Source organism: Odontesthes bonariensis, chromosome 3, assembly GCF_027942865.1.
Source record: "Odontesthes bonariensis isolate fOdoBon6 chromosome 3, fOdoBon6.hap1, whole genome shotgun sequence".
NCBI lineage: Eukaryota > Metazoa > Chordata > Actinopteri > Atheriniformes > Atherinopsidae > Odontesthes > Odontesthes bonariensis.
This window is the reverse complement of record NC_134508.1, coordinates 43326648-43341575: the sequence shown is the minus strand read 5'-3', so window position 1 is coordinate 43341575 and position 14928 is coordinate 43326648. Positions and strand designations below refer to the sequence as shown.

The 14928-nt window shown below is 42.1% G+C and overlaps 1 protein-coding gene across 2 annotated transcripts in view; it reads right to left on the bottom strand.

Moving 5' to 3' along the window:
* iqsec1b (IQ motif and Sec7 domain ArfGEF 1b) overlaps window positions 1-14928 on the bottom strand; it is a 313514-nt gene that overhangs the window by 62007 nt on the left and 236579 nt on the right. The gene's annotated exons all lie outside the window — the stretch shown is intronic.

Sequence of the window (14928 nt, the reverse complement as noted above, 5' to 3'; positions counted from 1 at the left end):
AATGTATGTGGGAGTTATAAGCGACTTCATTTGTTGTGGCGAGTGATGGCGAGTCATCGAACTTTGAGGAGTTGCCACGCCCACGCCCTTTAAGTTTTGAAAAAGTTTCTCCATGAATTTCTCCCCCCATGTCTTGAGAGTAACCTGGCCAAGTTTGAAGTCTGTAGCATGAAATCTGTAGGACAAGTTCGATCTTATGCAAGGCGTGGAATCGGCCAAAAATGGCACGAAAACGCACTTTCCATCCAAAATGGCCGCCTTCCTGTGTACGTGGCACCGTGATGGCAAGAGACTTTTTGGTGCGTCTGGGCATGATGAATGAGTGTACCGAATTTCGTCGTCCCACGCGAAACTAATCCTATTAAGGGGACCATTTTTATGCACCGTAGGGGGCGCTACAGAGCCAATGAGCAACTCCCAAAGATATAATGTTTAGATTCTTTCATGTCGTCGACTGGCACGTGGCGCTTGCAAAATTTCCTGAGTTTTCGCATACCTTTTGCAAAGAATAAGAAGAACTAGAAAGCTGCAAGCAGCTGTGAGCGGGACCGAGGTGTGCGTACGTTGGGATGTGCGCACGTTGGGGCATGCGCTGGACGCTGGAGCCGCAGCTCTGCCCACACACACGATACCCTCTGCGTACGTACGAGCACATAATAACTCCAATGCGGAGAGGTTTTTGAAAATTTCTAGGGGGCGCCACTGAGCCATTTTGCTCAGCCCACACACGATACCCTTCACATACGAACGAGGTCATCAGGGTGGACTTGTGTGCCAAGTTTCATTAAGTTGCGATGATGATAAGGCTTTCAAATCACAAACGCCATCACACGATTGTCACCGCCTGGCCACGCCCACACCGTTCAGAGTTTGGAAAAGCTTCTCAAGAGTTTTCTTCCCCCCTAGCTTAAGAGTAACCTGGCCAAGTTTGAAGATTTTAGCATTAAATATGTAGGAGGAGTTTGATCAAATGCGAGGTGTGAAAATAAAAGATGTTTCCAACCACCAGCAGGTGGCGCTATGGGTGGATGTCACTATGATAATATGTACGCGTTCAGGCTGGGTCCAGCATTCACCGTATGAAGTTTGGGACAGATTGGATAATGTATGTGGGAGTTATAAGCAACTTAATTTGTTGTGGCGAGTGATGGCGAGTCATCAAACTTTGAGGCGTCGCCACGCCCACGCCCTTTGAGGTTTGAAAAAGTTTCTCCATGAATTTTTCCCCCCATGTATTAAGAGTAACCTGGCCAAGTTTGAAGTCTGTAGCATTAAATCTGTAGGACAAGTTCGATCTTATACAAGGTGTAGAATCGGTCAAAAATGGCACGAAAACGCACTTTCCATCCAAAATGGCCGACTTCCTGTGGACGTGGGACCATGGCGGCATGAGACTTTTTTGTGCGTCTGGGCATGATGAATGAGTGTACCGAATTTCGTCGTCCCACGCAAAACTAACCCCAATGTGTGGACCATTTTTAAGTACCCTAGGGGGCGCCACTGAGCCACTTTGCTCCTTCCACACACGATACCCTTCACATACGTACGAGGTGTTCAGGATGGACGTGTGTGCCAAGTTTCATGACGTTGTGATGATGATAAGGCTTTCAAATCACAAACACCATCACACGATTTTCACCGCCTGACCACGCCCGAATTGTTCAGAGTTTGGAAAAGTTTCTCCATGAATTTTTGCCCCCATGTCTTAAGAGTAACCTGGTTAAGTTTGAAGCTTGTAGCATTAAATCTGTAGGAGGAGTTTTATAAAATGTGAGGTGTGGCAAAAAATGACATTTCCGACCACCAGCAGGTGGCGCTATAGGAGGATGTCACTATGATAATATGTACGCGTTCAGGCTTGGTCCAGCATTCACCGTATGAAGTTTGGGACAGATTGGATAATGAGTGTGGAAGTTATAAGCGACTTAATTCTTCATGGCGAGTCATAACTTTGAGGCGTCGCCACGGCCACGCCCTTTGAGGTTTGAAAAAGTTTCTCCATGACTCTTTTCCCCCTTGTCTTAAGAGTAATCTGGCCAAGTTTGAAGCTTGTAGCATTAAATCTGTAGGACGAGTTCGATCAAATGCGAGATGTGGAAAAAAAGAGATGTTTCCAACCCCCAGCAGGTGGCGCTATAGGTGGATGTCGTTATGATAATATGTACGCGTTCAGGCTGGGTCCAGCATTCACCGTATGAAGTTTGGGACAGATTGGATAATGTATGTGGGAGTTATAAGCGACTTCATTTTTTGTGGCGAGTGATGGCGAGTCATCGAACTTTGAGGAGTTGCCACGCCCACGCCCTTTAAGTTTTGAAAAAGTTTCTTCATGAATTCCCCCCCCCATGTCTTAAGAGTAACCTGGCCAAGTTTGAAGTCTGTAGCATTAAATCTGTAGGACAAGTTTGATCTTAAGCAAGGCGTGGAATCGGCCAAAAATGGCACGAAAACGCACTTTCCATCCAAAATGGCCGCCTTCCTGTGTACGTGGGACCATGGCGGCAAGAGACTTTTTTGTGCGTCTGGGCATGGTGAATGACTGTACCGAATTTCATTGTCCTACGCGAAACTAACCCCATTGCGGGCACCATTTTTAAGCATCATAGGGGGCGCTACAGAGCCAATGAGCAACTCCCAAAGATATAATGTTTAGATTCTTTCATGTCGTCGACTAGCACGTGGCGCTCGCAAAATTTCCTGAGTTTTCGCATACCTTTTGCAAAGAATAAGAATAATAATAATAATAATAAACCTTACAGATACAATAGGGTCCTTGCAGTTTCACTGCTCGGTCCCTAATAATAATAAACCTTACAGATACAATAGGGTCCTTGCAGTTTCACTGCTCGGTCCCTAATAAACCTTACAGATACAATAGGGTCCTTGCAGTTTCACTGCTCGGTCCCTAACAATGTGACTGTGAGCCGCTCAGCAGAGGGATCGTTCTTTCCAAGCCAGAGAAGGGGCAAATGAGCAGGGTAAAGTCATGTTAAAATAAAAGAAGAGGTATCACAGGAGGTGGTAGAAAATGCCAGTGACAGCCATCATGTCCCCGATGTCCATTATGATTTGAGTTGTGTGGATAATCTGCTATGAATTTATAATAGGCCTGATCTCTCCTGTGTCATTATACTTTATCTGTGCCATCAATCAAACAGACACCTCTGTGGGTTGGAATGGAGATTAGATAGAAATGAAACCATATCTGTGTGCATATAAACATGAAAACACACCCGTTTCAAAGCATCATTGACCTCCAGCACATATCTCCATCTTGATAATTTGAGGCTTCAATCAGAAGTGTTGATACATGTGCACACAGCCTGCTTTTCCCAGTCCCTAAACCACACCCACGGCCACAGAGGGACATCAAAAGCTAATCAGATGTTAAAAGGCTTTTCATTAGGACGAGAAAAAGACAGAGTGGTGTGTGGAGACCACTGACTGAGCAGCAGAGCTGCCCAGTAATTACAAGCGGTCCACCACCTGCCCCCAATAATACTGCCATCTTCTCATGAAACCCGCTTCTACACAGCGTCTCTGCTGCCTGCATCTACCGGCTCCCTGGGCACAGATGTGTGGAGGCCCCCCAACACAGTACAAGGGATCCAAATGGAGAGCAGGAGAGTAGTTTGCAGTCTTTGTGGTTATCTTGCATTGATTTGTGGTCATTTTAAGTGAAGGTGCATCACCTCAGGACAGGGTGGGAATGCTATCTTGTAAGGACTACTCCGATAATTATGTCTAAAAAACCAAAAAAAACTACAACATGCGACGTCAACTTGACAATCACTATAGGGAGGGAATGCCTACCAAGTGGTAAAAAGCAACTTGACTCTGACTTCAGACTGTTTGACCAGTGCAATAACGCAGAAAACATTAAAAGAAAAAGCAAAATAATGTGTGATCCACTGGAGCAACCTATAACGACATTGTGAATGATGTGTGGTTGCTCCTTGGAGAAGAATAATCTGAGTATGGAGGGCAAAAACAACATATTATTTGCTTCTGTCTAAACAATTAGTGACTGTCATATTTGACATAACTTCTAAGCCCATTTGAAAGTTTCCAAGTTTATCACTTCAGAGACATACAGTGAATGAGCAGCAGGTGTTGAGACAGGGAGCAAATATATGACAACTCACACACAGGCTGTTCTTCTCTGCCAACTTCATACTCCCTCCTCTGAGTCCTTCCATTCCCCTGTCTCCTTCACATTAAATATGACATTGGTAATGAAGGAAAGTGTTTAGCAGGGAGGAATTGCAAATGAGCAGGAATTGATTGGGCCTCTTCTCACACTAATTGCTTGTAGACTTAAGCCAGGAATCATATAACTGCAGGGAAAAGGAGGTGGTGAGGGAGAGAGGAAGAGAATTAAAGTTGGGGAGAGGGTGTGAAAAGGCTGCCCAGCTAAATGGAAGTGATACACCAGGATGAAACCCGGAGTGAAGAGGTCAAAGGGGGTAATAACTTGGTAGATTCTTCCTGCAAGAGCTGATAAAGAAAGGCTGAAATAATGATCAGTCTGTAACTGTTGCACTGATAACTTCTGAGAAGGCTTCTACCAGGCCTGCTTGTACAATGTGTAAAATCATTTTGCTTGATACAAATCACATGCGATGCCACCATGCATTCCAAATAAATCTCAACTCACTCTTTCCAACAGCCTGAAGATGAAATGTTTCAAACCCAAATAAGATGGAAGAATATGCATCTAACTCCATCTACTGCCTGTTTTCTGTTGCTCCTGGCTTGTACAATAGAGGAAAAAAAGAAAAAAACACAGTAAAAGTTGCCGGTGATGGATTGTTTTGCCAGAATAGGGCGTGGACGCGTAGCAGAAGGTGCTCCAAGAACCATTAACCCCCTATTGATTAGCTGCAAGGATGCATAATATGACCCTCCATGTTGTAAAATTAAAAGAGCTGTTTCTCAGGTAACGCCTGGCAAAAACACTGTCTTTTCATTGTAATTGCTACATTGCTAATTGTTACAAATTTGCTTTGCTATTCAGTGATATTGAGAATGATCCTTAATTGTTCTACATTAGAGATGTTTATAAGGAACTCCAAAATATGTGACCAGCCAGTGTAAGCTCTGCTCCGTGCTGAGATAATGAGGAAATCCACACATGCTGTGTCTTTGGTTAGTTATGCAAACACGCTAATACAGTGTGAGTGTGACCTATTAGCCATTATGTGAATGCAATACTTTCTGAATGTACAAATACAGAGACTGAAATCATCCTTGGGAGAAAATAATACATCGTCTCATCCCGTATTGGAAAAAAGCACTTTAGAGAGAATGGTCCTGGTGAATATGGCCAATAGCTTAGCACCTAAGTGGTTGCAGGATCCTGTGAGAGCACCATTTTCCCTCTGATGTGCCAGAGTGCCATTAGGTGGAATATTGCTGTTAACAGAGTCAGGGTCTTAGCATTCTTCACAAAGCAACCAGGGCTGGGTTGGATGTACCTCTCCTGGCCCAATGACAGCACTGAGTAAGAGCTTCACTTGCTTTAATAAAGTGATCCAGGCTCAGGCCATAAATGTTGGATGAGCTTTGCCTCATATAAATGCACACAAGAAGAAGAGGACCCCAGGTGGCAGCAGTGTCTCTGACCACTCTCAGGTCATTATTGACTGAGTCACGGGTCACCAGTGATTGCACCGCATAATGATTACAAAGCGACTTAGTCTAAGCTACAAAAACAAGCAATCCAAGCATTAGGCACACATTTCTATCCACATGATAGCTTCATTTCATGACACAGAAAAGAAAATATTGACTCATCATGGTGTTGCCTAATGCATAATGACACTATGTATGATATGCATTTTGGTGAACATGCTTGAATGAAAAGTGCAACTTATGCAAAACTTATTTTTGCAAATACATCATGGATCTCAGTTATATCTGAAAAATGAAGAAGGATTAAGAGAAAACAGATGCTGTTTTCTATTTGGAGCATTTAAAAGAGTGCAGGCAAATGCAGTTAATAAAAGAAAATAAGGATTTGCTGTAAGATTGAATGATATCTAATGGCAAAAGTGCAGCTTGTGTCAGTGTGAAATGACCATAGAGAGTTAGCACAGCTTTCCACGGTGCTGTGCAAGCGTCATGCGTCACACAACCCTACATAAGAAAGAAAGGAAAAAATAAACAGAAATAACCTTTAAGGTGGTATTTTTGCGAGCTGGCCATGGCAAAAATGCTCTCGTATCTTGTCGGGTGGATATGGATATAAAATACTATCCAGTTGTGGGTAGACCTGTAAACCACTTTTAGCCAAACTACTTAAATGATGTAGAGATATTTGAAAGGTTGGATTGTAAAATGTAAGCCTAAACTGTAAACAAGGGCAACATTTTAGGAAGATTGTTAATTAAGAAAAGAAATAGCTGCTGATCAGATTTTGCAGTGCTTTTCTATGAACATCAAGTTTAGAAAGAAAATATGCCATGGATGGCTAAAAGATAAAAGCAGAACTATTTAGGTTTTAGCAAGACATATCAGAGTTATATTTCTCAAATAAGAGACATTTCGGTTTATTTAAAGGGATAGTTCGCGTCTTTTGACATGAAGCTGTATGATTGAGCCGTACACAGAGGTGTCAAGTAACGAAGTACAAATACTTCATTACTGTACTTAAGTACACTTTTTAGGTATCTGTATCTTTCGCTTCAGTTTTTTTTTGTAACTCTTTGCTTCAGTTTAATGTTTATGTATTTCACGTAATGTGCGCCATCCAATACAGATCAGTGGCGCCATCCACACCTAGTGAGAACGAGTGTAATTGGATGAATCATATAAAGCAAACACTCATCGGTTAGGCTATTCGTCAAATTTGTGCTGACACACAAGGAAATCGTCATTCGTCAGGAGCAAGCAGGTGTTCTACAAACTGCAAACGCAAAGCTGCGCGAAGTGTAATTTTAAGTTTCAATTTTGGTCTTGATCGTCAGTTATGACAACGGGGAAAGCTAATTTTTATACAGTAGGATTTTTTTTTTGATGGGACTAACATAATCTTAGTGTGTATGCAAAATTGTTGCACTCTCCTACTCCGTGCCATTTTCAGACCGTTTTAGGTGCTCTGTATGTAGTGATAAAGAGCTCATTTTTGTTTCAGTTTTTGTCTTGACTGTCAGCTATGACAAAGGGGGGAACATGCGTGTGTATATCTTTTTTCTTTGAATTGTTCAGGCAGTAAGATCTTTTTTTGTTTTTTTGATGGCACGAACATGAATACCTCACGACCTACCACTTGAATACTACCTCACGTGCAATTGAATTCCAATAAAGTTTGAGAAAGAACATGCTCCTTTGTCTTTGACAGTAATGGTTTTATGATTGTTGTCTTGGGGCACACCTAGAACTAATCAGTTTTCAAATTAAGCTTGCAATTCATATAGTGGCATCTACCTTTTTGTGTGTGGTTTTTTTTTTAATTTAAAGGTTACTTTATACTTTTATACTTTAAGTAGGTTTTGGAGCACATACTTTTTCACTCTTACTTGAGTAAAAAGGTCAAGTTGATACTTCAACTTTTACCAGAGTGTTTTTAAACTGCAGTATCTATACTTCTACTTAAGTAACAAACGTGTGTACTTTTGACACCACTGGCCGTACATATTGTTTTGAGAAGCAAAACGCTTTATTTTTGTGGCCCCAGGCAACTAGCCGGACTACCTTCATCAACGCCAAAACTAGGCTGGAACTCTGCTCAAAGGACGCAGCAGGGGGTAAGAAGATGTTCATAAATGCTGTTGCTAGTATGGGATGTCATACAGCTTCATGTCAAAAGAGGCGAACTGTCCCTGAATTATCAAATCCATTTCTATGTCTGGATATGTTTGACAAGCAAAACAAACTTTTACATTTCAGAAAATAAGTTTTAGAAAGTTGATAAATTAGCAGCCATGACTCGGGGTGGTCCGTGGTGTAGTGGGTTGAGCAGGCGCCCCATGTACAGAGGCTACAGTCCTCGCTGCAGCTGGCCCTGGTTCGAGTCTCGCATCAGATGGCCCTTTGCTGCATGTAGTTCCCCCTCTCTCTGCACCCTGCTTCCTGTCTCTCTTAACTGTCCTATCCATTAAAGGCATAAAAGCCACCCCCCAAACAAAAACTAGCACTGAGAGAACAATTGTTGCTCACATTGTCTCAAAAATGACATCCATCCATTTCCTATACATGCTGAATCCGTTGGTCAGGTCACGGAGGGGTTGGAGCCTATCCCAGTGGTCATTGGGTGAGAGGCGGGGGGAGCCCTGGCATGGGCGTCGCACCCGTGGGGGATGGGGGTGTTTCGACACCCCCACTTTTACAGCAAGATGATTTCATCCCCCCCACATAGTCCAAAGGTAAACCCGTTTGACCCATGGATGTATTATATTAACGGTTTGCCCACCCTCATAGCGCACCAACATTCAATGTGTTTTAAAGACCCTGTACCCTCTTTAGAATAATTCCATCCAGATTTGAGCAGTGTAACTATTGTAGTTTCCATACAGGACCTAGTTTAGGGTGATGAGAATATAAAAAAAAAGCTGTACAATGGCCCTGTTCTGCATTTTCACAAATCATAAAAAGGCTTCACAAATCCCAAACAAGGTTTTAATGAATCTATAGCCTCTTTAGAATAATTTTATCCAGATTTGAGCAGTGTAACAATTGTAGTTTCCATACAGGACCAAGTTTAGGGCGATCAAAATGCAAAAATGCAGTGAAATGGCCCTTTATGCCCATCCATTTAATTCGCGAATCGGATGCCAACTTCAGCATCGTATCTATGGGCTTGATGTGGGGAACACCTCCACATTTAAAAACCACTGCTCCACCCCTGACAGGTTGCCAGTCCATCACAGGGACACACAGAGACAAACAACCACACACACACTCACTCCTAGGGACAATTTCAGAGTCACCAATGTAACATGCATGTTTTTGGACGGTGTGAGGAAGCCAGAGTACCTGGAGAGAACCCACGCATACATGGGGAGAACATGCAGACTGCACACAGAAAGAACCAGCTGGGAGTTGAACCTGGAACCCTCTTACTGTGAGGTGACGGTGCTAACCACCACACCACCGTGCAGCCCCTCAAAAAAGACATATTTCTGATAAATGAATCCTTTTAAAAGCCAACTCAATATTAAGAACAAGATTGTTGTGACCAAATGTGACTTTTGAGCAAATATGTAAATGAGTTTGTGTTAGTTGAGAAATAGATGCCAGTTTTAGGTTTCTCCAGCCTCTAAAGACAACAAAAGATGTTCCTATAAACTCTCGTACCTTTAAATAAAGACAATTTCTGTGAATTCATTCATTCATTATGAGACTCAGATACATGAAAAAAAACATACCAGGGTTCCACAAAATAAGACTTGAACTAAGTTACTGAAGGTAAAAAACACAGTAATGCTGAAATATTGACAACAGCAATTTACAAGCACTAATATGATATCCCTGAAGAGTTCAAGTTCTTTGGAAGTAAGGAAAAATCCCCCCAGTCAGGTAGTTGAAGCAAGTGAACAGGTTTTCTTCAATGTCATTGTTTGCATCACTACAGAAACATGTAGTCAAGAGAAATAAGCATTTACGTAGAAGACCAGATCTGACCAGCCAAATCGGAATGAAAAGAATTCCTTCCACACGCAATACAACTGGTGTGAAATTGCTTAGAAAACCACAGCTGAAGTTAAGCTAGCTTGTCATTGACTGAACTCAGATGCTGGGTTCATCAGCAGACACCCCCAACCAGCCCAGGCCAAGAGATAACGCAGCATGCAGTTTTCTCAGCAAGACTTCCACATGATTATCAAGCGTACAAATAGCAAAGGTCTTATAAGAACTTTGCTATTTGTACGCTTGATAATGTGGTCATCTGGAGAAGTTGTGTTGGGAAAGGTCTTATAAGAACTTTCCCAACACAACTTCTCCAGATGACCAGTGAATCAGAGCCACACTCACCGTCCTTACTGAGTGGGCCTCCCTTACTGCCCTTGCGGTGCCGTCTGAAGAATCCTCTTGCCTCCTGTCTGCCTTCCTCAGGTGTGTCACAGCAAACTCCTGAGAGCTGCTCTCCTGCAGCCACACTTCAGAGGGAGGTGCTGTCAGAGCGTGCAGTCAGCTGACTGAGTGCTCTGAGGCCCTCTGTAACTTCCCTCTGCTGAACGTCACAAGTGCACTGCAAATTATTTGGTTCTTACCAAGAAAAAAAACCTTACATTTAGAAGTGCTAGATTTTTTTCTTGTTTTAAGAATTAATTTCTTATTTTAAGTCTTCAACTTAACAGTATAATCTTATATCAAGCAAAACTTTACTTTTTTGTCTCAAACAGGCAGGGAATCATAAAATGAGACAATTAAAACTTAAAATAAGATGTATTGCGTTTCTCCTCCAAAGTCTCATTAAAATAAATCTTGTTTTAAGATTCAATAACAAACTCAACATGCTTGATTCAAGAGTCACACAGAAAATATCTGAAAACACACTTTATTCCTTGGATTTTAAGCATATGACAAATGTTTGTTCACAAAACTGCCTTTGTTAAATCTAGAAACAAGACTCCTACAATCTTAATTTAAGAAATCTTGCCAAGTCAAATTATCTTGCTGCATGGACAGATTTTTCACTTGTTTTGAGTACCTTTTCCCTTAGTTTTAGTGTTTTTTATCTTGTTTGAAGACCCCTATTTTTTGCAGTGTAGGAATGACTTTAGTCATTTGAGTGCAGCCTTTGAGGAAGCCAAGGTGGGTCCTTCTTCACCTCACCAGACATCTGTTGATGGATGAACTGACATATTTTGTTGAGTTTAGCAGGAAAACTGTACGGCAGGTTGACCAGAAGCAAGTCATAAAGACAGCCAGACACGAACCTGACTGTAGGTCGCCTCAAACTGGAGTCCACAGATAAATAAATAATACGCTGTGCTGCATCGGTTTGCAGTTGAATGACCCAGATCAGGTTTGCTAGCTTCTACTGTTTCACCGGCTAACTTCTTCAAAGGAAGAAGTTCTACATGCACACAGCCTTTGAGCAAAGATGCAGTCTGCTATGAGTCCAAACAGGGCCTGAAGCTGAACTCTGCTGTCCAGCCAGGTTTCTTTAAAAGGATGTTTTTTCCTTACAAAACAAAAATGCTTTAAAATTCCCAGCAGAAAATGAATAGTAGGGGGATCCACACACACACACACACACACACACACACACACACACACACACACACACACAGAGATGGGGTTGCTATGTAGTCAGGCATAAGCTAAGAGAAAAAGCAAGATGTGCATGTGAGCAGAGTAGAGTTATTGAGCTATGACTCCTGTCTTCAGGAATGTTCTGCAGACAGACAACACTGGCATCCAGCCTCACTGCTCAAAGGAGTGTTACCAGAGGGTCAGCCTGTCACTCTAAACTACAACACTGTCAGAGGTGGGACATGTGCACGGGACCCTCCACACACCACTGATGTTACGTGCTAACACAACATAATCTTCAAAGTTTGCTAAACCCAATTGCTCTGAACACGATGAGGCTGAATGGAAAAAGTGATGTCACACAGTGCTCACCAGTCAAAACACTAATAGAGATTTGAGTAAAAAATAATGAGTCACTTATTGGGCAACACATATTTCTGTTTTGTCAAGCCGCTGGTGTTTCTGAGATACACCCAAGACGTCCTGAGAGGCTGAGAACAAATGCTGCAGATGCCTTTCTGGATTATTTTCTTTCAAGTGACATGGTCCACTTAAGATGGCTGGAGGGCGGTGGAGGAAAGTTACAGGACCCCTAAACATGTGACTCCAGTTTAAAACTTCCTTGTTTTCATTCAATTTTTGTTCATAATTGGCTTCCGTCTTTGGTTAAGTTTAGGTTTAGTGTTCTCAAACAGGGCTCAGAAGCCTTTGACTTCAGTTTGGTGACAGATTTTAGGGGGTGAGGGCATTTGTTTGCATTTCTTCTTCTCTTTGTGCTCACATGTGCTGTATACAGGGTGTTGTGCTGTTTATCAAAATACGGAAACTTACTTACTCACGTGCACATGTGCATTTAATATGTATGCTAGGTGCATCCAAGGACTCACGGAAACCGTTTTGCTTTACGAAACGATTTTCTCAATGAACACCTAAAGTAAGATATGCAACTAGCATACCTATGTTTTCAGAATTTTAATATGCAGTTTGATGCATCAGTCTTTAACAAGCTTATTTATACCTGGCCCAGAGCACACATGGCAGAAGATGGGAATGTTGCACTTGTTTGCAACGAGGGGCGATTTTAGGATCTGGTCTTTAGGGGTGCCCAGCCCCCAGTGCTCACAGAGGCACATTATTTCTCACTAATTGAGGCGAACTAGTACATTTATAAATTTTGGAGCCGTATTAGTTTTGCTTTGAGTAGTGCTTTCCCCTACAACATTCAATTTTGACCTCTTCATTTCAAAAGACTGTGGCTCAACAGGGATAACAGAGAGCCTGAGACAAATATTGAAGATAACTCAACATTTATTTTGGGAGTAAAGAGTTAAAACAAAAACAAATACTAGAAAATAAATAAAATGATCACTAAAATAATGCATTTTTGAGCAAAAAAAAATGTGTTTTTGCATAATATAATATTTTAAAAATGTGCTGAGCCAGGGGGTGCCGAACTATCTCACGGTGGTGCCTTGGCACCACTAAAAATACCATAGCCTCGCCCCTCTTTGCAACACAGATTCTTTTTGGCTATGTTGCCTTTTGATGCAACATGGAAGCTCCACGCTTCCAATGAGATGTCAATCCAAAGTAAGAAGGCTGGCTGACATTTGAAATTACCATATCAAGAATTTTAACATGCAAACCAGACTTATGAGAAAGAATATGTGAAAGATTAGTCATAGCGGCTTGGCTATTAAAAAACTGAAAAGCAATTTTTGCGGACACAACGTTACCGTTCGATGCAGCCTTAGAAAGTGTTTTAAGTAGCTTAGAACGCAAGTTTAAAAAGAGCAACGTTTGGCGTTGAAAGATTTCATTGCCTTCTTCCTCGTCAAATTTCTGTGGCTCTACATACGTCATCTGGTATAAGTGATACAATTGGCTATGAATCGCGCGCAAAGCAGCATGGGAAGAACCAGACGCCATTTGATAGACATTCGTAGCGCCCAATAAGCGGCTCTAGGCATTTGTAAACCACGCCTCAAATAGGAGAAAATGCACACCTAGTTCCCAGACCACCATCTCATCCAGATGTGGACGCGTCAGCCAGGCTAATAGTCTGGGATGGATGTTGAAGTAAAACCTCCACTCTTTTCCCCATCTGGGGCAGGACTTCTCACTCAGTGAACAAAGTTAGTGGAGGAAATACTTCATTACTTAAATTTTTTCCCTTCAAGAGTACAGTTTTAACTAGACCCCAGAGTAGTTGAACTATGTCCAGTTTCCTCTGCTTGCAAAACAATGGCTAATAAGATATTGACACAAAACGGAAAAAATGTGGACATGGGTACTTTAAATGAACTGTCTTAAAAAATACAGAAAATTTGACTTCAGATGCGAGATCCCATGTGCATGTGTGAGTAACTGTGGTCATTTATAGCATACAGAGGAGGCTCAAAGCCAAGAGGAAAAATCATGTAAGAAATCAGCAGGGATGGAAAATGTCTGATTGCCAAGTTACACGAGACAGTGTGCGTGCGCTGTACCAGACAGGGATTAAATATTCAATAAAACGCCTTGACTGACTGAGAGTCCAAGGAGCAATACTTCTGCATTAAAGCATGAACTCCAAGCTGTGGCAGGCCGACCCATGGAGACTGGAATTACAGGTCATAGCAGTTTATGAATGGTGAATGGCTACTGCTTACTCAAGCTGCTCCGACCACAGTGGCCACAAATTCTAGCTTAGCTCTGGTGAAATCCCGGCATGGAGCCATTAATGCTTTAACCCATCCTCTACAAAATCTCTTGGCTTACTATAAACAGCTAGAGGACACCACATGAATAAGAAGTGTATTAAATCATCTCCCTGTCATCTACTGAACATTGAATCACCCAGAACTCCCTGTTTCCTCTGATCATTGTTCATTAACTGACAAGATGATCAACAGAACTTTCATCAGATTATGGAGACATTGAACTAATGGGTAGTATAAGATAATGGTTCTCAATAAAGGTCTCCATGTTTCTGAGTTCAGAGTAAACCGGACCCAACCCAAGCCAGATGAGGTCCAAATCAGTCCAAATAAGTTAAAGCTGCGGTCGGCAACTTTTTTTTAGTCATATTAGCTTGAACTGTCATGGGATTCTGGAAGTAGAATATTAAATAGGCTGTTTAGGAAAAATAACGAAATCTGTAGCTCCCTCTGAAGCCTGTAATCATGCTTGCAAAAATCGAGCGCTCCCGGCTGTTTTTAACCAATCAAGTTAGGGTGGAGGAATCCTACCTGTCAATCACAGCTTGTGCACACGCTGCTGAGCGTGAGTCTGCCCCAGCTTGTGTGCGCTCACACTGGTCTGAACTCACGTGCACAACCTCGTCCACAGAGGGGGAGGGGTTTGGGGGGCGATTCGGAGCTTGGTAGAGGTTGGGGGAGGGACCTGAAAGTTGTATCATTTCGAATTTTCCGACTTTAGACTCGCAATTTTGAAAACCTGCCGACGGCAGCTTTAAGCACATTTTCTTTCCAATTTTTCCACTTTTTTATTTTTATTGTGCCTCCAGTCCTGGGTCGGCTGAAATGCTTCACATTCAAGAGGTTCCAAATGGACCAGAGCATGCAGAGTATAATAATCTGTTATTTGTAATAGTCTTTCAGCTTGAGTACATTTTGGATCAGGTTTTATTACCCTTGGGTTTGTTGAAGGTTGGGCCCAGCTGTTCTTGAAGCATCCTTTGGATCTCTCTTTATAAGGCCTTTAAAAAGTATTCAGCACTTAAAA